The following is a 25,800-nucleotide window of genomic DNA, read 5'->3' on the forward strand; positions in this document are numbered from 1 at the left end:
CTCTCTGACCCACATGAACAGCTGACATGTTAGACCACAAACACAAGGGTACAGACTGGAAGAACTCTGGTCCTTCCAGGCATCCCTTGATGGATAACTTGCTTGTCTAATAAGTGCTGTACCTCAGCCTGTGCGACCACTCCTTCACAGTACTACCTTTTGTTGTCCTTGTTTTTTTCACCCCTGATACTACCCCTTTATGCAGAGTTACATTTCAACTGAGCTGCACGAGGAGTTTTTCATTCTTGGTGCAAGCGTTATGTGGTGTCTGAAGAGGGGGGAGACTTGGCTTTGGGTGTCATATATGCATCTCTTTACTCCATAGATGGATAGGGGCTACCACAAAAGCTCCTGGGTTTCTCTTTAAAAGATCCCAGGGGCCATTTACTGGATGGCATAGTGTGTTACAGACCCTCCCGGTGCAGTCAATCTTTCCCAATTACAGGGGCTGATAGATGTTTTTAACAATATGGCTGTTACCCATTCGAGAATGCTTATTGTAGGAGATTTCAATCTCTGGCAAAATGGGACCCTAGATACGGGTTACCATACTCTTCTTCAATCTTGCGAAAATCTGGGCCTTTTTCAGGGAGTGACTGGACCTACACACATAGGGGGACATATGCTCGACCTAGTTTTCACTGAGGAAAGGGCTACTGATCATATGCAGATTCACCCTGTAGACTGGACCGATCATTATTTGATCACATTTTTGATTGCCATCCCTAGCCGTGGAGCTACCGCCCTGAGGGATGATGGGAATTTCCTCGGTAGGGATTGGAAGAGGCTTTTGGGAAAGGCGACACAGTCATTAACATTCCCTTTTAAAGAGGATTTTTATGCACATAGCTCAGTGGAGGAGAATTATAAGCTCTTCTGCAGTCACATTAATGCAATTGTCAATCAAACTGCCCCTCTAAAAAATTTAAAAATAGAGGTAGACCCTCCGCTAGGTGGTTCAACAACAAACTTAGGGACTTGAAATCAAAATGTAAACAGGCAGAAAGAAAATGGAGAAAGCACTACGCAGACGAGGATAAGTTAGCCTGGAAAGTGGCTATATCCCTTTATAAAAAATACATTTTTGCCGCCAAACAGGAATATTTCGCAGGAGTTATTTTGAATTTGACGAATAAGTCTAAATTTATTTTCAAATTAGTTGAGGATCTTGCTAATCCTCAGTGTTTACATAACCAGATCCTGCCTTCCCAAGATCTCTGTGATAACTTAGCAACCTTTTTCCAGGATAAAATTACTACTATTATCACTGGGCTAAAAAACGACATGTCTGGGGGGGGTAGAAGGCATGACCTCTAAGGCAGTAACCTTAATGGCTAGCGTGGGCATAGCGCCCCACGTAGATTCATCGATTGATGAAGGGGCCGATAAATTGAGTCCTCTTGATCATTCTGAGCCCCTCTCGGAAGAGGAATTTTGTAGGCTCGCCATGGGTGTTTCCTCAGGCTCCCCACTGGACCCCCTTCCACATAAAATCTGGAAGGAATTTGCCTTAGAACTCTTCCCTAGGCTCCGAAAGATCTGTAACCAATCACTTTCGAGTGGAGTAGTACCATCTGGTTGGAAACGGGCGATAGTTACACCACTCTTGAAGAAGGCCACTCTTGACCCTTCATGTCCGGGTAATTATCGCCCCATCTCTCTCGTCCCCTATCCAGTGAAGATTCTGGAAAGCATGGTCAGCAAATCTCTGTCAGCCTTCTTAGAACGGTCTGGCTGCCTGGCAGATGTACAATTTGGCTTTCGTCCAGAACATGGAATTGAATCGGCCTTGGTGACCGTGATGGACGATCTGCGTCAGATGGCAGACAGGGAACAATCAGCAAAACTTGTGCTGCTCGACCTGTCTGCCGCGTTCGACACGGACAGTCATGACATTCTGCTGACGCGTCTAGAGGAAGCGGGAGTAGTGGGCACCGCCCTGGTTTGGTTTCAATCCTATCTATCTGGCAGGTGTCAGGCAGTGGCTCTTTCTCCATTCCAGTCAGCCTTCACAAACATCTGTCATGGGGTTCCACAAGGGTCGGCTATTAGCCCAATTTTGTTCAACATTTATTTGAGCCCTCTGATTAATATTATTCGGGCCTACAATGTGAAGGTGGTAAACTATGCCGACGACACTCAGATCATTCTATCTCTGGATTGAATCCAACCTAACGCTCTCGACGATTTTCATGCATGTATGCATAATACGGCGCAGTGGTTACGTGACAACTCCTTACAATTTAATTCAGGTAAGACCGAAATTTTACACTGCGCAGTTGGGAGGGTTCCCCGGCCTCTGACTTGTAACTTCTGGCCTCTTGATACTTCCACTCCTCTGGCGCCATTTATGACGGTGCCTAACTTGGGTGTCCTGTTCAACACCAACTTGTCACTGGAGACGCAAGTGAACAAGACGGTGGGGTGCTGTTTAAGCCTTATGAGAGCTCTAAGGAAGATTCTTCCATTGCTTTCCAGCTATGGCTAGAGCCTTGATTATTCAAGGCGTTATTTTGAGTAGACTTGACTACTGTAACGCCTTATTGCTGGAATCTCCCAAATATCTAATCCAGAGACTGCAGCGTGTTCAGAACACAGCAGCGAAACTAGTCCTGTCTAGACCAAGGGGCTCCTCTGCCTCATTGTGCCTAGCCGATCTACATTGGCTCCCTGTGCAGCAAAGAATACATTTTACATCTCTTTGTATTGGGTTAGGGCGCTGCATGGATTTGGTCCTAGGCCACTGCAGAGGAAACTGGTCTGGTATACACCTACCCGGAGTCTTCGCTCCTCTTCTGCTTACTTGGCAAGGGTACCCAGGTTTCACAGGGCCAGACTGGGAGGAAGATCCTTTAGTTTCGCTGCTGCAAAACTCTGGAATGAGCTTCTGCTCGAAATCAGACAATGTAGTACTTTGTCCCCGTTTAGGAAAAAGATTAAAACTTGGTTGTTCCCTAGAAACTAATTCTGTTGGGCTTCAGTAATGTACACAAAATTGAACCCTGTGCTTTTGTGTGGGAAAAGATTCCAGAATAACTAATAATAAAAATGTGCAGGGAAAACAGACCACATAAGTACATTGGTTTGTGTGCGCAGAATCTACCTCAAGAATAAGCATCAATCGATCTACAGGCCAGGGAGACACATGAATGAAAAATAGAAATAGAAAAATGTATTAAAAAATTTATTAAAAATATATAACAAAAATTTATTAGGTACCTCCCTTTAGGGTTACAATCTAAAATATATTAAAAATCATAATACTATGATGTATGTAGTCAATTAAAAATCAATCAGGTTACAATCAAAATAGTCAAAAACAGTTGACGCAGCGTTTCGGTCACCATGTTACAATTATAAACAAGGAGAAACACGAGAGACGGCCTGCGGCCGTCAAAGTGAAAGTACGGCCGGCGGAGGGCATTGCTGTGGGGAGGGGGGAGGAGAAATGCGACACGGCGGGCAGGGGAGGGGCGGAGCGGGGAGAGCGGCATGAGGGTGTGAAGCAGCAGGGGCCTTTGAAGTGAAGCTAAGCTTCACTTCAAAGGTGTGGGAGGAGTGCTGCTGGTGATTGACTGGCGATTTGATGATGTGCACGCGCATTGCTTGCGCATTGACCTAAAAGCGCACGGGCACAGCATCAAATCGCCAGTGGAATCGCCAGTTAGGTAAACTCTCGATAAGCCCCTATATATCTCGCTCCCGCTCAATGCGCATGCGCATTGAGATAGGTCGCTCGACCTAAAAACAGCGTGTTCCATAAAACCAATATTCACTAAGTTTCTTTTACCCTATAGAATCCTAACTTACCAGAACCCATAAAGAGTCCTGCCAGAAAAGAGCGAGATTTAAAGGGGCACTGAAACAGCATCAGATTTTAGTTGAACTCCTCATGAAGAGTACTTCTAGAAACTCGCCCGAGTCCCCTCTCTCAAAACAGCATCGGCAAACAGTCAAAGTAACAACTGATCAAAGTTAAGCTGGGAAAGTAGTCACAGCAGTAGCTATAACCATTTAAGAATTTAGAAATCACTGTCAGCAGTAGCTTATAGCGAATAGGGCAGATGACTATAGAAAAATGACGGTCACAGAACAAATAGCCTGAAACCAGTTTGGGCAGCATAAAGCCCTCAAATCATGCTCTAAGTAAGGGTGGTGGTAGAGACCTCTCTACAATCTAACTAGGAACATTATATTAAACACAAAAACACATGGATCCATCAACACCAGTGTTAGGTCACCTGGAACCAATTGAAAAGAATTGTCTGCTGCTTCTTTCTTCATTCCCAAGATAAAAGTATGAAGTCGGCAAGGTATTACATAGAGAACATCTAATTAGTTGCCAACATTCATGCGCATTACATTCACTCCGAGTTCCCAAGAGAACCCTGTTGTCTAAATTACTTAGCCATTCAGAACCCCACTGTGTGAAAATGAACTATTCTAAAGAAGAAACATTCTATTTGTAGCCTTTGCAGAATTAAGTCATGAGCTTCACATTTTATTGCATACACCACTGTTTTAACATACTGTTTAGCATTCATTATTGTGAATATGTGGCAACTATAATCTAACTAAATAAAATGAGAGCATACAGTTTAAGAAGGAAAGCAATGCATTTTTAAAAGCTGGTACGTTCTACAAAGAAGACATGTGAAACGTGAATTATTTATCTAACACAGCACTGTTCAGCATCTGCTAAAGGCATTCATTTATTTAAGAAGAAAGTCAAGAAAGAAGTAGAGAAATAAATGAGGCCTAGTCTGGATTGACAATAATGCTACACGTTAATTTGCTCGTTTAAGAAAAGGCACGTTTTCTATTATTTCACTCTTTAGGTATTCTCGTGTTAATATATTGCACAAATTACAAATCGTATTTAAGCTAAATGTTGATGCTCTATCACCTCTCATTGTCTCTCAGACCAAAAAGGAAACTAGAATCCTCCTGATCTCCAAATTTTGCCCTTTCAATAACAATTGCCTTAATCACTCTCTACTCAGATCAGCAAAAAGAACAGGGATGTTCCTATTATATTCTTGTAGACTCTAATTATTCAACTTTGCGCCATACCGGATTTTCAGGATCTCCAGAGTGACCCAAATTTACATACAATTAAATAAAACAATAGGGGTTTGTAAGCTGGTTATCTGAAAACCAGACATGGATGCCTCAATAAAACTAGCTCAAAGTAGGACAGGTCTGTTCTAGGTCCATGAGATATAATATTCTGCGCATATGAACAAGAAACATGTGCACATTTATACAGTGCTGTGGATGGGCATGTAGAAAAATGCCAGCAAACGGCAAAACCATTCAGAGTACTTCTCTTAGATTTAGATTTATGTATCCGGGCAAAGGCTTATTTGACTCAAAATCCATATTTCAGAAGGTAATTACAATTCAGTTATCCGTCAAGGCGTCCTTGCACCTGTTGGCGTAGCTAGCCCTCTGGCCGCCCGTGGTGGTCCTGTGTTTGCTGCCCCGCGAAAGCCGAATTTAAGTGCAGGGGGGTGCCTGCTATTGCCACCGCCCCGAGACAGCAGGTTAGAGCGGTGTGAAGCCACCCGGGGCCGACCGCCCCCCCCTCACCACCCCACCCCAGCTACGCCACTGCCTTGCACTTTAAAAACTGGTGCATCTCACATAAAATACCTGTTATAGTTTTGTAAACTTATGTTTTGGATAAGGCTACGTGGGAATGTAGAAAGTGGCATTTTATGACAGACAGGTTTCACCGTCAAGCTTTCTGTTGAGGACAGTTGCTGTGGCAGAGGAGCTTGGCAGACCTGTTTACTGTATGTCTTGAGCCTATTAATCAAAGATGCTTGTTTACACGTTCCTCCTGCCTGCCTGCCTACACACTTAAGTACCTTTTAAAGTTTCCCCTGTTATAGATGTTGCTACATAAACCCAATCACCCCAGATAGAATCTAGTACTTTGAAACTCTCCTCAATTGGTTGTTCCAAGACGAAAATTTATTGTAGGAATATCAGGAGTTCATTTATGAAATGTAATTCATGTGCACCAAATGATCAAGATTCAAAAATGTATAAAAACTTATCTTCCTCGCTTTTAGGTCTGGCGTTAGCAGATCAGGTTGAATAATTAAAGTGCCAAGTAGTTTGATTGAAGAAATGTGATTGTATATGTATAACAGAAAGATAGATTTGTAAAAACATTGTCATTTTTAGGGTTCCGCGACGTCACCACGAAGTGGGGCGGAGCTCCGAGCTCCTATTGTTAAGGGGTTTCTGACTCGTGCCTGAAAAATTCCTCAGTGCGCGAGCTTTTGCAGTCCTTTTTTATGGCATCTGCATAGTGATTCGACTTCGCTGTGATGTCTTTTTAGTAGCCTTGACGCGATAGGCTATATGTAATTTTCGCTCGCCATTTTGGCATTTTCTGTGCGGTTATGCGCACGGTCGTCCATAAATATCAATTAGGAGCTGTCAGGGAGGTGCTGTAATGTAATCCAGATGCTGTGGGCGCGTTCACCATTCTGCAGTGCGTTTGGTGGGCGCGCGCCATGCAAAGCCAACATTTGTCTGGTGTGCATCACAGCCGGGTGCAGACAAGAAGATTCTTAAGACGGGAACGTTCCTTGCTCCGTGCCGAGTTCCGAGTGCGAGTGGTTTTCACAGCTTCCCGTTTGGTGTGTCAGTTTTTGGAGTGATTGCACAACCAGGTCATTTGTGAAGCAGGGAAGGGTAGGTGCGTGCGTAGTCTGTCTTAGTGTCAAAATCATTTTTTTCTGACTATATTTGGTGTTTGCATTTTTATGTAGCGTGAAGTCGATCTGAAGGTAGTAGATGATATTAAATTAAAGCAAGCTACATTTATTAGGCACGGGGAGTTTAATTGATGCTTAGAAGCATATGCTGGTAAGATGCTACCGTAAATCGAGCATTTTTAATGGCGACAGTTCTGTCTGTTTTGCTACATTTTTTAATTGCTTTGCTGTTGCTCTTTTCTATTGGGTGGCATCGTGTGATTGGCTTAATTAAACTGATGGCATTTGGTAATGTGGGAGAGGGATAGGGTCCTAAAGCTCCAGCAGTTCCTAAGAGCGTATTGTTTTCAGGCGCATTGAGGTGCTGTAATACAGTATCAGCTGTTTTCAGTTAACGGACAGCGTTTTGTGTTATGCATTTGCTCACACAAACGCATTTCAGTCGGCCACAAGTGTTTTTTTTGTAACAGGCTTCTCATAAACTGACTGCAATGCAAGAACAGGTTTGATCCGGTGCATACTGTGCATGATATATATTATCTTGGAGAGGTTGCTTGGTGCAGTGTTTTTTGAGTTTTCGTGGTGGTAGCGGGTTCATTTTTTTTTTCTTCGCTACATATGTTGTATGTAGCGTGAACTCGACCCGAAGGGGGAAGAATAGGTGCGTCCGTAGCCTGTCTCAGTGTTAGAATCACTTTTTCTGACTATATTCGGTGTTTGCAGTCGTATGTAGCGTGAACTTGACTCGAAGGTAGTGGATGATATTAAATCAAACAAAGCTACATTTTATTAGGTACGGGGAGATTAATTGATGCTTAGAAGCATATGCTGTTAAGCCGCTACCGAAAATGGAGCATTTTTAATGGCGGCAGCTCTGCCCGTTATGCTACATCTTCAAATTGCTTTCCTGTAGCCTTTTCCTTCTGGGTGGCACCGTGTGATTGGCTTAATTAAACTGATGGCATTTTGTTCTGGTGGGAGAAGGGTAGGCTCCTAAAGCTCCAGCAGTGTCCAAGAGCATATCCTTTTTCAGGCGCACCGAGGTGCAGTAATGTCAGTGTCATCTGTTTTTAGTTAACGGAAAGCGTTTTGTGTTACGCAATTGGCCATATGAACGCATTTCAGCCAGCCATAAGTCTCCTTTTTTTAACAGCTTCTTGGCAGCGTACACTATATGTTGGTCACGCCAAAGGGCAGTTCACTTCTCTTAATATTAATTCAGCTACTGGACATACTACTGTGAGCTAAGACTCGTATAACTTGGCGTTACTTTTGGATTGTGCGCTTACATCAAGGCACATGGGTTTTAAAGAGTTAGACAATTTTCTCGCTTTGTCCGAGTAGCTGCCCCTCTTTACCCACTATACATACATTGGACCTCTGTAGGGAGTGGTCAGTGCAGAGTGGTCAGTGCAGGTTGGTCAGTGCAGAGTGGTCAGTGCAGAGTGGTGAGTGCAGAGTGGTGAGTGCAGAGTGGTGAGTGCAGAGTGGTGAGTGCAGAGTGGTGAGTGCAGAGTGGTGAGTGCAGAGTAGTGAGTAGTGAGTGCAGAGTAGTGAGTGCAGAGTAGTGAGTGCAGAGTAGTGAGTGCAGAGTAGTGAGTGCAGAGTAGTGAGTAGTGAGTGCAGAGTAGTGAATAGTGAGTGCAGAGTAGTGAGTAGTGAGTGCAGAGTAGTGAGTAGTGAGTGCAGAGTAGTAAGTAGTGAGTGCAGAGTAGTGAGTGCAGAGTAGTGAGTAGTGAGTGCAGAGTAGTGAGTGCAGACTAGTGAGTGCAGACTAGTGAGTGCAGAGTAGTGAGTAGTGAGTGCAGAGTAGTGAGTAGTGAGTGCAGAGTAGTGAGAAGTGGGTGCAGAGTAGTGAGTGCAGAGTAGTGAGAAGTGAGTGCAGAGTAGTGAGTGCAGAGTAGTGAGTGCAGAGTAGTGAGTGCAGAGTAGTGAGTAGTGAGTGCAAAGTAGTGAGTGCAGAGTAGTGAGTGCAGAGTAGTGAGTAGTGAGAGCAAAGTAGTGAGTGCAGAGTAGTGAGTGCAGAGTAGTGAGTGCAGAGTAGTGAGTGCAGAGTAGTGAGTGCGCAGAGTAGTGAGTAGTGAGTGCGCAGAGTAGTGAGTGCAGAGTAGTGAGTAGTGAGTGCAGAGTAGTGAGTAGTGAGTGCAGAGTAGTGAGTAGTGAGTGCAGAGTCGTGAGTGCAGAGTAGTGAGTGCAGAGTAGTGAGTGCAGACTAGTGAGTGCAGAGTAGTGAGTAGTGAGTGCAGAGTAGTGAGTAGTGAGTGCAGAGTAGTGAGTAGTGAGTGCAGAGTCGTGAGTGCAGAGTAGTGAGTGCAGAGTAGTGAGTAGTGAGTGCAGAGTAGTGAGTAGTGACTGCAGAGTAGTGAGTGCAGACTAGTGAGTAGTGAGTGTAGAGTAGTGAGTGCAGAGTAGTGAGTGCAGAGTAGTGAGTAGTGAGTGCAGAGTAGTGAGAAGTGAGTGCAGAGTAGTGAGAAGTGAGTGCAGAGTAGTGAGTAGTGAGTGCAGAGTAGTGAGTAGTGAGTGCAGAGTAGTGAGTAGTGAGTGCAGAGTAGTGAGTGCAGAGTAGTGAGTGCAGAGTAGTGAGTGCAGAGTAGTGAGTGCAGAGTAGTGAGTGCAGAGTAGTGCGTAGTGAGTGCAGAGTAGTGAGTGCAGAGTAGTGAGTAGTGAGTGCAGAGTAGTGAGTGCAGAGTAGTGAGTGCAGAGTAGTGAGTAGTGGGTGCAGAGTAGTGAGTAGTGAGTGCAGAGTAGTGAGTGCAGAGTAGTGGGTAGTGAGTGCAGAGTAGTGAGTAGTGAGTGCAGAGTAGTGAATAGTGAGTGCAGAGTAGTGAGTGCAGAGTAGTGAGTCGTGAGTGCAGAGTAGTGAGTGCAGAGTAGGCTCTCTGTCTGCGTCTGGTTGAAGTCTGCAGTTACCTTGAGTGCGAGTGAGCGAGATAGCTCAGCGGTTGATGCCCCTATTGCGGAGATCTCTCTGTACCCTGCAGAGCACTGTGTGCACGTCCTCGAAGGCCAGCGACAAGTTAACATTTATGTTTGATGAAAGCAAGTGCAGTTTCAGAGTGCAGTTTCAGAGTGCAGAATCAAGAGTGCAGAGTGCAGAATCAAGAGTGCAGAGTGCAGAATCAAGAGTGCAGAGTGCAGATTGTGAGTGCAGAGTGCAGATTGTGAGTCCAGATTGTGAGTGCAGAGTGTAGATTGTGAGTGCAGAGTGCAGATTGTGAGTGCAGAGTGCAGATTGTGAGTGCAGAGTGCAGATTGTGAGTGCAGATTGAGAGTGCAGATTGAGAGTGCAGAGTGCATATTGAGAGTGCAGAGTGCATATTGAGAGTGCAGAGTGCAGAGTGCAGATTGAGAGTGCATAGTGCAGATTGAGAGTGCAGATTGAGAATGCAGAGTGCAGATTGAGAATGCAGAGTGCAGATTGAGAATGCAGAGTGCAGATTGAGAATGCAGAGTGCAGATTGAGAATGCAGAGTGCAGATTGAGAATGCAGAGTGCGAGTGCAGATTGAGAGTGCAGATTGAGAGTGCAGATTGAGAGTGCAGATTGAGAGTGCAGATTGAGAGTGCAGATTGAGAGTGCAGATTGAGAGTGCAGATTGAGAGTGCAGTTTCAGAGTGCAGTTTCAGAGTGCAGAGTGCAGAGTTCAGATTCAGAGTGACTGTAAAGTGACAGTGAGTGCAGAGACAGTGTGTAAGGGTGCAGGGTGCACATTGTGTTAGTGTGCAGAATGGGTGTTCAGGATAAACAGTTTGTGACTATGCAGGGTGACATTGGGAGTATGCGGGTGAGCAGTGTGTGAATGGGTAGGGGCAGTGTGTGAGTGTGCAGAAAACACCACATACACCACACACACATACCACACACACAAACCACACACCTCACTCTCTCAACACCACACACTCGTCACCACTCACCACAACATACTCACCACCACACACTCACCCCCCCAGGCTCACCCCCACAGACTCACCACCACACACTCACCACTACACAGAAAACAACACACACAACAACATACCCCCAGCCGTCAATGAATGCTTTCACCAGGCCCAAACACCAACAACCATCAATGTACGCCTTCACCAAAAACAAACAAGACCATGCATCAGTGCCGCTAAACACTCACGCACACAACAAACAATGTCAGTAAAACTTTCACTAAACACACACACACACCAACAGCTGACAGTGCACCAGCCACTCTTTCAATTGGCACAATCATCAACAGCTGTCAGTGCACCCTTTCACCAACCACATGCATTACCATCCAGCTCTGTACGCTTGACAGCCACACTCACTAACAGCTCTTACTGCACGCTACCACCAGTCATACGCGCCTCAAGCCACCACTACACTCTTCCACCAAACACACACACCAACAGCCATCACTGCACAATTCCTACAGGCACACACATCCACCACCCATCAATGCACTCGCCAATTGATAACACATCCACCAATTAATATTGTACCTGTCGCACTATGCTGCACTTTACCTTTTAAAGATAATGCGTTAAAGTGCATCATGCCACCATTGATAACAATTCATAAAAGGGGGTGGTAGTATCTGAATTAAGCAGAACACTCCTACCCATGTCAAAAGATCAGGGCTTGATCCATCACCGTTTTTTAGCTCACTGCACCATCCCAGCTCAGAACCTGGCTACATGCAAATTAGTCTGACCCTGGCCCAGTGCATCATGGGAACAGGGCAGACCAAACTACCAAGCCAATTCTTTACTGGAAAGGAAACAAGCTTCCGGGGACCGGTTTCTGGCATTACAGCCGTCTTCGGCCTAGCTTGCTTGAATCCTGATGGTGCAGTGAGCAAGGGACTCACATCTGAGTATACCCTACCACACTTATGGTGGCCAAAACGATTCATAAAAAGGGGTGGTGATGGACAGAGTATCTGAATTAAGCAGAACACTCCTACCCATGTCAAAAGATCAGGGCTTGATCCATCACCGTTTTTAGCTCACTGCACCATCCCAGCTCAGAACCTGGCTACATGCAAATTAGTCTGACCCTGGCCCAGTGCATCATGGGAACAGGGCAGACCAAACTACCAAGCCAATTCTTTACTGGAAAGGAAACAAGCTTCCGGGGACCGGTTTCTGGCATTACAGCCGTCTTCGGCCCGGCTTGCTTGAATCCTGATGGTGCAGTGAGCAAGGGACTCACATCTGAGTATACCCTACCACACTTATGGTGGCCAAAACGATTCATAAAAGGGGGTGGTGATGGACAGAGTATCTGAATTAAGCAGAATACTCCTACCCATGTCAAAAGATCAGGGCTTGATCCATCACCGTTTTTGGCCACTATAGGTGTGGCAGGGTATACTCAGACATGAGTCCCTTGCTCACTGCTCCATCAGGATTCAAGCAAGCCGGGCCGACGACGGCTGAAATGCCAGAAACCGGTCCCCGGAAGCTTGTCTCCTTTCTGGTGGAGAATTGGCTTGGTAGTTTGGTCTGCCCTGTTCCCATGATGCACTGGGCCAGGGACAGACTAATTTGTATATAGCCAGGTTCTGAGCTGGGATGGGGCAGTGAGCTAAATAACGGTGATGGATCAAGCCCTGATCTTTGGACTGGGTAAGAGTGGTCTGCTTAATTCAGACACTCTGTTCATCACCACCCCCTTTTCTGAATCGTTTTTGGCCACTATAGGTGTGGCAGGGTATACTAAGACATGAGTCCCTTGCTCACTGCTCCATCAGGATTCAAGCAAGCCGGGCCGACGACTGCTGACATGCCAGAAACCGGTCCCCGGAAGCTTGTCTCCTTTCTGGTGGAGAATTGGCTTGGTAGTTTGGTCTGCCCTGTTCCCATGATGCACTGGGCCAGGGACAGACTAATTTGCATATAGCCAGGTTCTGAGCTGGGATGGGGCAGTGAGCTAAATAACGGTGATGGATCAAGCCCTGATCTTTGGACTGGGTAAGAGTGGTCTGCTTAATTCAGACACTCTGTTCATCACCACCCCCTTTTCTGAATCGTTTTTGGCCACTATAGGTGTGGCAGGGTATACTCAGACATGAGTCCCTTGCTCACTGCTCCATCAGGATTCAAGCAAGCCGGGCCGACGACGGCTGAAATGCCAGAAACCGGTCCCCGGAAGCTTGTCTCCTTTCTGGTGAAGAATTGGCTTGGTAGTTTGGTCTGCCCTGTTCCCATGATGCACTGGGCCAGGGACAGACTAATTTGCATATAGCCAGGTTCTGAGCTGGGATGGGGCAGTGAGCTAAATAACGGTGATGGATCAAGCCCTGATCTTTGGACTGGGTAAAAGTGGTCTGCTTAATTCAGACACTCTGTTCATCACCACCCCCTTTTCTGAATCACCATTGATAACATTCCAATCCAACACACATATCTCCAACACACACCACATGCTTCCACTCCAAAACACATGCCTAAAACACATTGCCATTTACAATGCCATTATCTCTAACTCAAACAAACTTTAGCCCTAATGCATTCCTAATGCTTGTTTATTTAACAGAGGGAGAGATGTAGGGTCTTGCGATATGTTATTACGGAACCCTTTTGGCGCCTAACGGACTCCTTAGAGCTGTGATGTAGGTAAGCAGTGCGCAGTGCCATGAAATCTCGTTTAGAATGTTGGGTTTGCAGATACACACAGCAGAATGAAGACGTGTAATACTAAACTCCACATGTAGCGTGGTCATTGGTGGATACCTTGCTGGGAAGATGCTACAAAATTCAAGCACTTATTCACAATTTTCTTCCACAAACCTCCTGCTTAGCCTTTTATTCTCAGCACACTGTGATGAACTCTTCTGTTTTCATAATAAATGCTGGAGCAATCAGACCTTCTAAGTAATTCTGCTACTACTGACAATACCCGTATGGTGATAATTGTGAAATAGGTAACTGGCATCTCAAAACACACAGCAAACACCACTCAGCCTTTACCAGGGTATTTCCCCCCTTTAATCAAGGCACAAATAGAAGATGTGGGTATGCAAATTCTCAGAGAGGAAATCACACCTTCTACTTTTAATGATTCCAAGTAAAACCTCAGACTAAGTTGTACTCTAAAAGTTGTGCCACTTTAAAGCAGCTGCCAGATGTCCATCTGTCAATTCAACAATCACAGACACCGTTTGTCCTGTTTGGAGCTTGCCAGAGAGAGACATCATACATGTTTTGAGGGTAGTGGAGCTGGAGAAGTGACTGCTACCAAACAGCATCAATTATATGGGGAGAAATCGGTCATGAATTTCCAATGTCTAATCTAACCTGTGGCAATCGCTCAGGGAAGCATTCCAACCCATTGTTATTTGTCCACTGTTGTAATCTAGATAGAGGTCCAACTAATGGAAATAGGTACTGGCCCTGTTTCTCATGGAAACAATCTATCACGAACCTTGGTTGTCTCACGCTCCACCTTGCAGCCCACTGCTACTTTAGTTGAGAAATTTGAGACTCACACCCGAATCTCACTGAATGAGCTACACATTTGCAGCCAGTACAGACAATAAAAAAGCAAAGTTGCTGTACGAAGCACTGTTTTGTAGGAGCAAGCAAGAAGGACGAGCTCGTCACATATTCAGAACCAAGGCAGATCATAAATCTAAACTGTTCAGCAAATTGACATGGCAGATGCTGGCTATAACTAGGATGTTTTAAAATCCGGCATTCCAAAGAACTGACTTGGATAGCAAGAACAGGAATCGTCCAGTTTAAGAGAGCTCCTGGTACATGATAGTTGTATGTAAATGTCAGCTATTTAAAAACACCTCTTAAGTAATTTTGTTGTTTTATGATGCAGTCATGCTCGGCATTAGTATTCTTCAAACTGTGGGGCCAGTCTGTTGGGGGAGGCATGCCGTGATGCCCAGAGCAATGAGGCACTCGCAAGAAAAACGATATATGGCATTTTCCATATTTCGTGTAAAAATATTTATATATATATTAGAAGGTGCAAAATGAAAGCTTTCAGGTGGTAGAAGGTGAAGCATCACACAAGCAGGGCTCTTGCAGAAGAGGCCATGCCTATAGATTAACAAACATTGTATAACTAATCAATCAATCAGTTTTCGTAGAGTGTGGCAGCTTCACCCGTGAGGGTCTCGAGGAGCTGTGGGATCATGCTGCTGGTTCTACTATTGGTTGAACATCCAGGCCTTGAAGTCCTTCTTAAACTGCTGGAGCGATGGTGAGGGTCTGATGTGCAGGGGGAGGTTGTTTCAGGCCTTAGCCCTAGGTGGAGAAGGAGCAGCATCCACTGTTCCTCCAGCGGATGGATCTGGTGGCTGCTAGGAAGAGGGCTACAAAACTGAGTTTTCTGGTAGGTTGGTGGAAATTCACTCGTTTGTTGAGGTACGCCGGTTCTTCGTTCTGTAGTGCCTTGTATGCGTAGGTGAGCAGCTTGAACTGGCATCTCTTTGCAACTGGTAGCCAGTGAAATTTCTGGAGGTGAGAGATTATGTATTTTCATTCTGGGAGGTCAAGGATGAGTCTGGCTGCTGTGTTATGGATAGTCTGGTGTTTCCTCATGAGTTGGTTGGGGATTCCTACATTGGGGGAATTGCCGCAGTAGAGTTTGCAGGTGATGAGAGCTTGCTTGACTGTTTGCCTAGTTTTGGGTTGGTGCCATCTTCCTGAGCATTTGGAGGGCGAGGAAGCAAGCGGAGAAGATGGCGCTGAGCAGCTCTTCTTGAAAAGCTGGGTGTTGAGGATGATGCCGAGGTTGATGGAGTGGTCAGTGGATTTGGGGGTTGGGCGAAGCTCAGGGGCCACAACTAGTTGCTCCAGAGGGTAGCTTGCCTTTCCCAAAGAAGAGTACTTCTCTCTTGTCTGTGCTTAGTTTGAGACATTTGTTGTTCATCCAGAAGGCAATATCTTTCATGCATCTTTGGAACTTGTTTTTGATGGTCATTGGGTCGTTTGTCAGGGAAAGGAGGAGTTTGGTGTCGTCAGCATAGGAGATGATGTTGGGTCCGTGACTGTTGAAGATGTTAGCCAGGGGTGTCATGTATACGTTGAAGAGGGCTGCGCTGAGGGATGAGTCTTGAGGTACACCACAAGTGATGTTCTTAGGGAGCGAGGAGTAGGGAAGGAGGATGATCTTTTGCATTCTTCCTGTGAGGTAGGATGCAATCAATATGAGGGCTGCTCCTTGGATTCTGAGCTGGTATAATCTTTGATTAGTGTGTGGTGGGATACAGTGTTGAAAGCTGCTGAGAGGTGGAGAAGAATGAGGGCTGCTGTTTCTCTGTAGTCTAGTAGCATTCTGATGTTGTCCATGACTGCAACAAGAGCGGTATCAGTGCTGTAGTTTGCTCAAAAGCTGGATTGGGAGGGGTCCACAAATTTGTGGTTTTCCAAATGTCTAGTAAGCTCAATATTAATAGCTTTTTCGATGAGCTTGGCTGGGAAGGGGAGCAGAGAGAGGAGTTGGAAGTTCTTAGGCTCTCCTGGGTCTGCAGAGGACTTCTTCAGCAACGGCTTCACGTCAGCATGTTTCTATTTCTGGGCTAGTGAGCCGTGGTGATTGAGGAGTTGAGGACCTTGGAGAGTCCTTTGCTGATCGGTTGCAAAACATTTTTTAAATATAAACATTATGCTTGAAACCAGTTTTCCAAAACAATAAAAAATTATTTATTTTAACTTACAAGTCCATTTTTAAATCCTGTCTTGGTTAACCATTATTAAAGTTATTTGAAGAATTATTGAAGAATAATTTGTTAAAATATTTAAACAAAACAGAGAACTAAGTTAATTATCTCTTGGTGACTATGTTGAAAAGGGAACAGGCAGAGAATTGTTAGAATCTTATACTTTGAATTAATCCTCAAACTTATTCTTGTGCACATTAGTGAAACTTCAATCTCGTCGACAAATTAGATCAGGGGATAAATTAGATAGGAAAATGGAAGAGCAACCAATGCTTAGAAACAGAACTAAGGCCATCTTAAAAAATCTGTAAACCAGGATGTTTTAAACCTAAGCCATGCTTTTCTGTGCTCAGCTATCGGTGGCTCCATACGGCTTTGAATCGAAGTTCCCTGTCGTTGCTACATAAAGGGAATTCACAATGTCCGGAGGCATCGATGTCCTGCAGATGAAGGAGGAGGATGTCCTTAAGTTCCTCGCTGCCGGGACCCACCTGGGAGGCACCAACCTAGACTTCCAGATGGAGCAGTACATTTACAAGAGGAAAAGTGATGGAATTTACATCATAAACTTAAAACGCACCTGGGAGAAGATGCTGCTGGCTGCCCGCGCCATTGTCGCAATTGAAAACCCAGCGGACGTGTGCGTCATTTCGTCCAGAAACACCGGGCAGCGTGCTGTCCTTAAGTTTGCATCGTCTTGCGGCGCTACCCCCATTGCCGGCCGCTTCACGCCTGGAACCTTCACCAACCAGATCCAGGCCGCTTTCCGAGAACCGCGCCTCCTGGTGGTGACTGACCCGCGAGCTGACCACCAGCCGCTCACCGAGGCCTCCTATGTCAACATCCCCACCATCGCCCTGTGCAACACCGATTCGCCCCTGCGCTACGTTGACATCGCCATCCCCTGCAACAACAAGGGAGCCCACTCTGTCGGTCTGATGTGGTGGATGCTGGCGCGTGAAGTGCTGCGCATGCGCGGCACCATCTCCCGCGAGCACCCGTGGGAAGTGATGCCTGATTTGTACTTCTACCGTGACCCGGAGGAGATTGAAAAGGAAGAGCAGGCAGCAGCAGAAAAGGCAGTCACCAAGGAGGAGTTCCAGGGAGAATGGACCGCGCCCGTACCCGACTTTCCCCAGCCCGAGGTGGCTGACTGGTCCGAAGGAGTGCAGGTGCCCTCTGTGCCCATCCAGCAGTTCCCTGCCGAGCGTGCAGACATCGCCATTACCCCCAAAGCACCTCAAGATGACTGGAGTGCTCAGCCTGCCAGCACCGAAGACTGGTCTGCTGCCCCTACTGCTCAGGCCACAGAGTGGGTTGGGGCACCCACCGAATGGTCCTAAATATCTATTCCTGACCCTAACATCAGCTCTGAAAATAAACTTTTGAACTTCTAAACCTAAGCCATGATTACATAATTTCTTAAAATAAAGAAATGTGTTACCTATACAACCAATAAACAGCAGGCCCGAGCATACAGTCAACTTGAGCAAAGAAAGATCAGGTCTTGTCAGCAATTGTCAGGGAAGAAAATGTCTTGCATGTGAGAGAAAACCTCACCCTAGTGGACCAATGAAATTTAGGAAGCCAGAAACTAAACTGAAGGGAGTGGAAAGGGCTAACGCAGACATCATATACACAGTCAGTGAGATTTCTTTCTGTATTATAAAAGTATTGAATGTAACTGTATGATAAAAAATTGGAGACGTCTTCCAAATCACGCCTACTTCTTTGGTTGGTATTATTTATCTATTACATAATTCACCCTGGGTATTATTTACTGTTCACTGAACATTAGAATTCATGACGTTTCTCTCTGCAATGTAATTTGCAGTTCTCCCCAAAAACAGATTCAAATATTTTGGGCGTAGAAAGTCATTTAGAAAATATTCTGGGAGAAAAGTGTTAACACAGTTTCAGTTCATGTAAAAGGATTTTAGTGTTTATGTGTAGCTGAACACGGCGACTGGAGTAGCCCGTGGGCATCTGAGCTCTTCTGGCATGTGTTGGGCATGTAAAAATAATTTATTGACAAACTATGGTTGCATACTAATTGCGGTAAAATAGCCTGAGAGGTAGAATGCAGACGCAGTTCTGTGAGCTATCCTTGCACAATGAGTTGAGAGGGGCTTTCCAGCAGCAGCAATTGACGAGGGTGTAACTTCACTCTCGCTTTAAACAGAAGCCAAGGAAGACCTACGAGTATGGATCTATAGATTTCACCATTAACAGGTCTGAGTTTTGCCAGCACAGGTATCAAACAGACCTATTGCAGATAATATACATAATAAAGTGGGTTTAGAGTTCACCCTTTTTAACCTTCCTTTGACCAGCCCATTTCAACCATTTGCAGGAGACTTAACTAATCATGTCTTGACTTAGTCAGCAAAATATAAATCCATCCCCTAATGATTTTAGCTGTATTCTTTCTGTATTTGACTGCTTCAACTGAGATACACAATGCGTTGTACTGCCTGACGGACTACTATAGACCTCCCGCTTGCTTTGCTGGCTTCCTCCCTTCTGTGTCTCTCTAATGTGCTAACAGATGTACATTAACCCCGGATGCACTTGCTTTGACAATGCTGCTTCTGTTTATGAGCAGTTGGGCTGCTGTGTTTGGGAGCATCATATGGAATTCTGGATGAGATGCGGTTAGTGGCTACAATCATCCAATGATAATGGTGGTCAGAAGTACCTATGGACTGAATGGGAAACATATTGGTGATTCACAGTGTTTCTGTACCCTGTTTATATTGTCTAAGGTGGGGTTTTAAGAAAGAATGAAATAAATGCTTCATGTTTTGTGAGCTGAATTGATGCTCAATAGAAGAATAATGGGAGAGAACAGTTCAGAGCCTTTCTTTGAGCTGCAATGTTTGTCAGAATCTCGATTTCTGTCTTATAGATCTTGAGGTTTAAAATATCATTACTCTTCTATGAATATATATGGTTTGGCAATGGGTTGCTGCTAATTAACTGTGATAACTCACTCTATTTATGAAGAATAATGGTAATGCAAATAGGCTAGAAGGCTGGAAGAGGGACTGTAGTGAACCTTGAAAAATGGTAAAGTGTCAGGAAACCACACTGGTTTCGTGGGACCTACTGGTCAGTCATAATAATGTCAAAAAAGGGAACAGGTTGGATAACCAATTAAAACATGCTCAGCCCTTCTCAGTTTTGATGCAGTCAACTCTGGGAACACTGCCAGAAAACAATGGTGTTTGTAGTGTGCTGTAATGTAACTGGATTCGATAATGAAATGTCATCTTTCAAGAAGACTGGAGTATGCCAGGAATTCTCAGATGAGCTAAGATAAGTTGGGGCTTGGGTGCAAGGAATGGACCTGCCTTGCATGTCTTGAAGTCTCTGTTGCTGATGTGCTGGAAGGAACCTCCCAGCACAACTGAAAACATTGACACATACCTCATTGACATCTATCCCAGTGGTGGGTGAGGGTATATCACCAGTACCCACATGTGATAAATTAACCATGCTAGCCGGGCACAGTACCTGCTATCCCAGACTTATCTCTGGGTGAATTACTACTGCCATGCTTGCACAGGCAGCTTCAGCGGAAAAGCCTCCAGTGTTGTCGTTAAATGAGCGCATTTTCTTCTAACAGAGTGGCATAGGTTTTCTACACCACAAAATAGGTTGGTCAGCCAACAACTAGTTCAAAGTTGCCTCTTGTATTAAAACAATGACAAAAGTACAAGACAGGCTTGAATGTCATCCTACAGACATAAAAGTAATAGAATGGCTGATACCTAAGACGTTTTTTTCTCATCTATTTCTTGTCAGAAGAGCGTGTATAACGTTTAAGCAAGTTTAGAAAAATAGTTAACTTAACTGTACATTTTCTAAACACACGAACTATTTCAGGTTCAAAGGTTTATGGTTATTTATTTGTGTAAGGTGTTCTCAGGCCTTAATTTCTTATCTGTACTACAACCGTAGAGGCACTATAGGAATGGGTAAGGCTGTGCACTAGCAAATTGTTACCAGAGCACAGAGAGACACTAATACAATTTATACAGTGATTGTACAACAGACATATGGGCAAAGAATTCGAATAGTACTTGAAGCTGGGAGAGGAGCGGAATTAAGAGTTAGTTATGGTAATTACAAAAGGTAATTTGACTATATCTGTAGAGAACAGAACTGTTGCTTGCTTACAACAGGCATACTTACTCAGACTGTAAACAGCAAAGCAATCTCTTTCAAGTTATATAGATTTTAATACAGACTCCAGCTTCATATGAGAAAGGAATCCCGGCCGAGTATTGACGCCGAGGGCTGGGATCTGTTTGGGGCCGCCATCTTGGGGGTAGGACTCTCCGCCCTCGCGCTCTAGTAGCGCTACAAAAGGGAATCCTGCCTGTCAGTCAGGGATTACCAACTGCTACAAACCATTTCCCTCCTGAGGCGGAAAGCCGGGAGGTCTCCTTTCTTTTCTCTGCCACCTGCTTTTAACTGTGTGCATTGTACTTTATTTTGTGTTTTTAACATTGTGTGCAATTTTGGGAGCGCGCCTGATTTACTAGCGTGCTGCTCCTCTCAGACTGAGACTTCCTAGCGCTGTTAAGCGTTTCGCCTGCTCCCTTCTCCTTACCTGGGATTTCAGACCGCCCTCGGCCGAGTATTGACGCCGAGGGCTGGGATCTGTTTGGGGCCACCATCTTGGGGGTAGGACTCTCCGCCCTCGCGCTCTAGTAGCGCTACATAAAGCTCTCCCTTCCTTCCGCGCTGCGGACGCGTACTGCGGACGCGCCGGAGTCGTGCCAGAGTCCTGCCCGTCTGCGCCCGTCAGCGTCCCGGAGGCGTGAGGCGTGCCAGGATCTCTCGGCCGTCACTCCTCTTCTCCTTACATTAATATGCTGTCGTACACATCCAAGGAGCTCCACTCCCTGCGCTCTGTGGAGGTTTCCTGCCACTCCGTTTTCCCTGGGCGCTACAGGGGCAAATATAAATGTCCAGGCTGCAAGTGGCATCCTACCAGGGTTCTCCCTACTTCCTCCCGCGCGAAGGAGTGTAGCATCAAACACCCTTGCTTACTCCTTAACACTAGGTCGCTTCGCAGACATACTCTGGAGATTTGTGATCTCCTCTCTACGAACAATCCCACTTGTCTTATGCTCACTGAGACGTGGCTCAATGAATCATCGCACCCGGACATAGCAGCAGCCATTCCATCTGAGTATACTATGTATAGACAAGATAGAGCTAAGGGAAGGGGGGGGAGGAGTTGCCCTTGTTGTAAAAAAATCCTTTACGTGTGCAGTTGTGCCCACGCAGACCATCATGAGTGCCGAATCCCTTGCCTTTAACCTGTCCCTATCACCTCAACAAACTGTGAAGGGGCTCATAGTATATCGGCCCCCGGGCCCTGTGGGCTCCTTCTTTGAGGACCTCCAGCAGGTCCTGGCCATACTAGCTCTTAGATCGGAACATTGTTTACTGGCAGGAGATTTTAACCTCCACATGGAAGATCAGCAGGCTCAGGATGTCGTCAAGTTACTAGATATTACATCTGCCCTGGGTCTGCTTCCCTATCTTTCCGGCCCGACCCATGATAAAGGCCACACTTTAGATCAGGTCTTTTCCACCTCACCAATTGTGGTTACTACACTCGTGCCTGTACTGTGGTCCGATCACCATCTTGCTCATTTTCAAATATCTAGCACGAGAAACCATCTATCAGAGCCTCCAGGCAACTGGGAAGGAACTATAGGGCGTATCATCAGGTATCTCCCGACATGCTATCTCAGGCCCTGGTGAATCATCCTCTCTCCGTCACGGGGGATCTGGAGCTTGACCTAGAGACCCTACAGTCTTGGCTTTTAGCTAGATTGAATGAGCTAGCCCCTTTACAGCCCCCTAGATCTGACACCAAACGGTCCTCGGCCCCCTGGTTCACGGCAGATGTCGCCCAATCCCGCAGACAATGCAAAGCCGCTGAACGTGCATGGAGGGCCCAATATGACGATGAGGCTAAACAGGCCTACAAGTCCATGATGAAATCTTATCATGCTTTAATTCTACAGGCGAAGAAGTGCTGTTTTGCAAGAAAAATTGAGGAAGCAGCTAACTCCTGTAAAGAAATCTTTTTGATCGTACGAGAATTTACTACCTCACGTTCGATCTCAGATCAGGAGGTTCCAGATGAGAACTGGGCGGACACTATTGCCAATTTTTTTACGACCAAAATCAGGCAGCTTCAGGAGTCCTTCTCTCCGAGATCGACAGCTGACCACTCGATCCTGTCTAATGAGATAGCTCACCAGCCTATCTCTGGTCCGGCTCTTTTGGACTTCCCGCCTCTCACAATTGCTTCATCCTTAGCTTTGATGAGGAACCTGAAATCTGGCTCACCGTGTGATCCCTGCCCGGCAAAATTTCTAGCCAGAATGGCAGATGTTGTCAACCCATTGGCTAATCCTATTCTGAACCTCTCACTGAGTCAGGGAGTTCTGCCACCTTCCTGGAAACAGGCTATGGTGATTCCTCTCCTTAAAAAGCCCAATCTTGCCCCAGAAGTCCCGTCTAACTATCGGCCAATTTCGCTCCTTCCAGCACTGACTAAAATCCTGGAGAAGCACGTTCATAGCGTGCTTTCCAACTTCCTGGAGTCTAATGAGCTTCTCCACGCGTCTCAATCGGGCTTTCGATCCAACTTAAGTACCGAGACGGCGCTCTTGGAAGTCTCGGAGATTGTAAAGGAGGTGCTGGATGACGGAGGCAGGGTGATGTTAGTTATGTTAGGCTTGTCGGCGGCTTTTGATACCGTCCCCCATGAGGACCTCCTCATAAGACTTCATGACATCGGTCTTGGGGGGACGGTGCTTAACTGGTTTCGTTCCTTCTTAGCCAACCGCCGGCAAACGATCTGGGCCCCTCCTGGATCTGCCGAAATGCCGCCATTGGGAGTCGGAGTTCCTCAGGGCTCAGTATTGAGCCCGACTTTATTTAACATCCTCATGACCCCTCTGGCGACTTTGGTGGAGTCCTTCGGGGCCCGGATCGTCTCATATGCTGACGACACCCAGCTTCTTTTCACCTGCCGCAAGAGCGAAGAATTCGATGGGGAAAGTATCCGTGAGTGCCTTGGGGCTGTTTTTAGCTGGTTCCATCTGAACAGCCTCAAGTGCAACTCGGATAAATCAGAGATACTTTTCTTTGGATGTCCTTTGGAACCGGACTGGCATGATTGGTGGCCTGTCGACATGTTCCCTCCGGCTCAGGCCTCCTTTTGGGCTAAGAACCTGGGAATTAAAATTGATAATGGACTTACGCTTAATTCCCAGGTGGCTACCCTTACAGGAACCTGTTTCGGCATCCTCCGGATGCTCCGAAAGTTTTTCCCTCTCCTATCTCAGGAACACCGGAGAATAATTGTTCAGGCCCTCATCGGATCCAGATTGGATTACGCTAATATTCTGTATCTGGGTCTCCCAGAATACCTCCTACAGCGTTTGCAGGTGACCCAGAACGCGGCAGCACGAGCTATTTTCGGCTTGCATCGTCGAGCCAGTGCTTCAAATCTGCTGCTATCCCTTCATTGGCTTCCCATACGGAAGAGGATAATGTTCAAGGCTTTGACATTAGCCCACAAAGCACTGCATGCCACGGGTGCAAAATACTTACAGAAAAGGCTGGCCTTTTATCGGCCGACGCGATCCTTAAGATCGGAGTCTTTAGCGCTGGCTGCGGTTCCACGCATAAAGAGGGCACGCCTGGGAGGGCGGTCTTTTAGATTTTTGGCCCCTCAGCTGTGGAATTCCCTACCCTTGTCTCTACGGTCCACATCCAATCTGTTGGCCTTTAGGAAGGGTCTCAAGACTTGGTTATTTTCTAATTAGAAGCTCTACTGCTCTCTATTCCTTTGTTTTTACCCGTTTGTTGTTATGTTTCTCAGTTTCTTCTCTGGGTCTGGAGCACAAAAGCGCCGGGACACTCCTTTGGAGTAGCCGTTGCGCTATACAAGACCCATATATAACATAACATAACATAACATAACTTTACACATAGCTTACAGGCTCAGGCACCCTTCCTTCTAGTTAGACACAGATCGCTCTTTTGAATTACAGACACTGAGCAGGCTTAAACTTCAGACAGCAGAGCGATCTACTATTAAATGGGTCTTTGAGGCACTAGACCCATCCCTTATGTTGCACAGACTGCGCACACTTTGTTCAGAGAGTGTCAAACTACTAGTCATGTGAGATAAATTCAGTCTTGGGCTTAGAGAGTACTGTACATTAGGTTGCATAGGTCTCAAAGGCTCAGGTTTTGAACAGCAGAAATATACTTTAAGTTACACATGTATTAAGGATAGGCAGCACTTGTCAGGTTACACTCATGTTATGCCAAGATACAATTAGACTGGTTTACTAGTTTGATTTAGTGATCTTGGTGTACGAAGTACAAGATTTTGGTCACACAATTCTCTTAATGTAATCTTAATACAATTTTTTTTCTCCAGAAGGTAGTACAATATCTGATCATTTTATTGCTTGGGATTCCTAAAGTATTCTATCCAAATGGATAAAATGTCCTGGTATTAAACATTTATTTGTCCGTATTCAGATGCAAAACTGGATACAAAGGTAAAGATAATGATAGTAGCCTCAAGTTAACTATTCTTTTAGTTACTAGGCTAAAGCAGTGAATTAGATACAAATGAAAGAATTTAAATTTGGTGGGATCCGTTGGTTTATATTTTTAACAGGGCGAACATTGTAATTCTTCTATTAAAGATCTCAAGTGGCAAAACACCTTAATACACTTCCATAAAAGACATTCAGCAAAAATAATGTTTAAACATATATTCCTGGGGCTAATTTTATTTAGGTCCAATAGAATTCCACTGTACTGTAGAAGGGTGAATGTATGAAGATGCTTGTCTGGGAGGGATGAGAAGTCGCACTTTTGATACATAGCTTAGACACAACTTTAATGCCCACAACCTACTTATTCCAGGACACGGTAGACAAAAGTTATCCAAAGTTCGACATTTCGTGCCATCAGGCAAGGGGAGATTCTCAATATTGTAAGTGATTGAACACAACACTGTATAAACGACTTTAAAAATGTTCATTAATTGAGTAAAATTTACTTTCATAGTGTTTTTCTGATACACCTTTACTCAAATTTCCCAATGTTACCCTACGATTAAGGGCACCTTAGCTCTCACTGCTCAAGGTCTTTAAAAATGGCTTTCAAACAACTCAGACCTTGAGAAGCTCCATCCAATTTAATTAATACACAGCAGAATTGTATAACTGGGGTACTTTGAATACCACAATTAAATCTGCATAACGAAAAGTATAGAAACAAAAAAGATGTAATGACAAAAATGTTTCTTCACTTCCCTACTGTAGTACACTTTAAAAAATAACACGACATCCA

At 45.3% G+C, this 25,800-nt stretch overlaps 1 protein-coding gene and 1 pseudogene across 1 annotated transcript in view; one reads left to right on the forward strand and one right to left on the reverse strand.

The window, feature by feature from the left end:
- ATP9A (ATPase phospholipid transporting 9A) overlaps positions 1 to 25,800 on the reverse strand; it is a 510,313-nt gene that overhangs the window by 453,323 nt on the left and 31,190 nt on the right. The window lies entirely within an intron of this gene.
- Positions 16,732 to 17,736, forward strand: LOC144766729 (small ribosomal subunit protein uS2 pseudogene; annotated as a pseudogene).

Source organism: Lissotriton helveticus, chromosome 7 (assembly GCF_964261635.1).
Source record: "Lissotriton helveticus chromosome 7, aLisHel1.1, whole genome shotgun sequence".
Taxonomy (NCBI): Eukaryota; Metazoa; Chordata; class Amphibia; order Caudata; family Salamandridae; genus Lissotriton; species Lissotriton helveticus.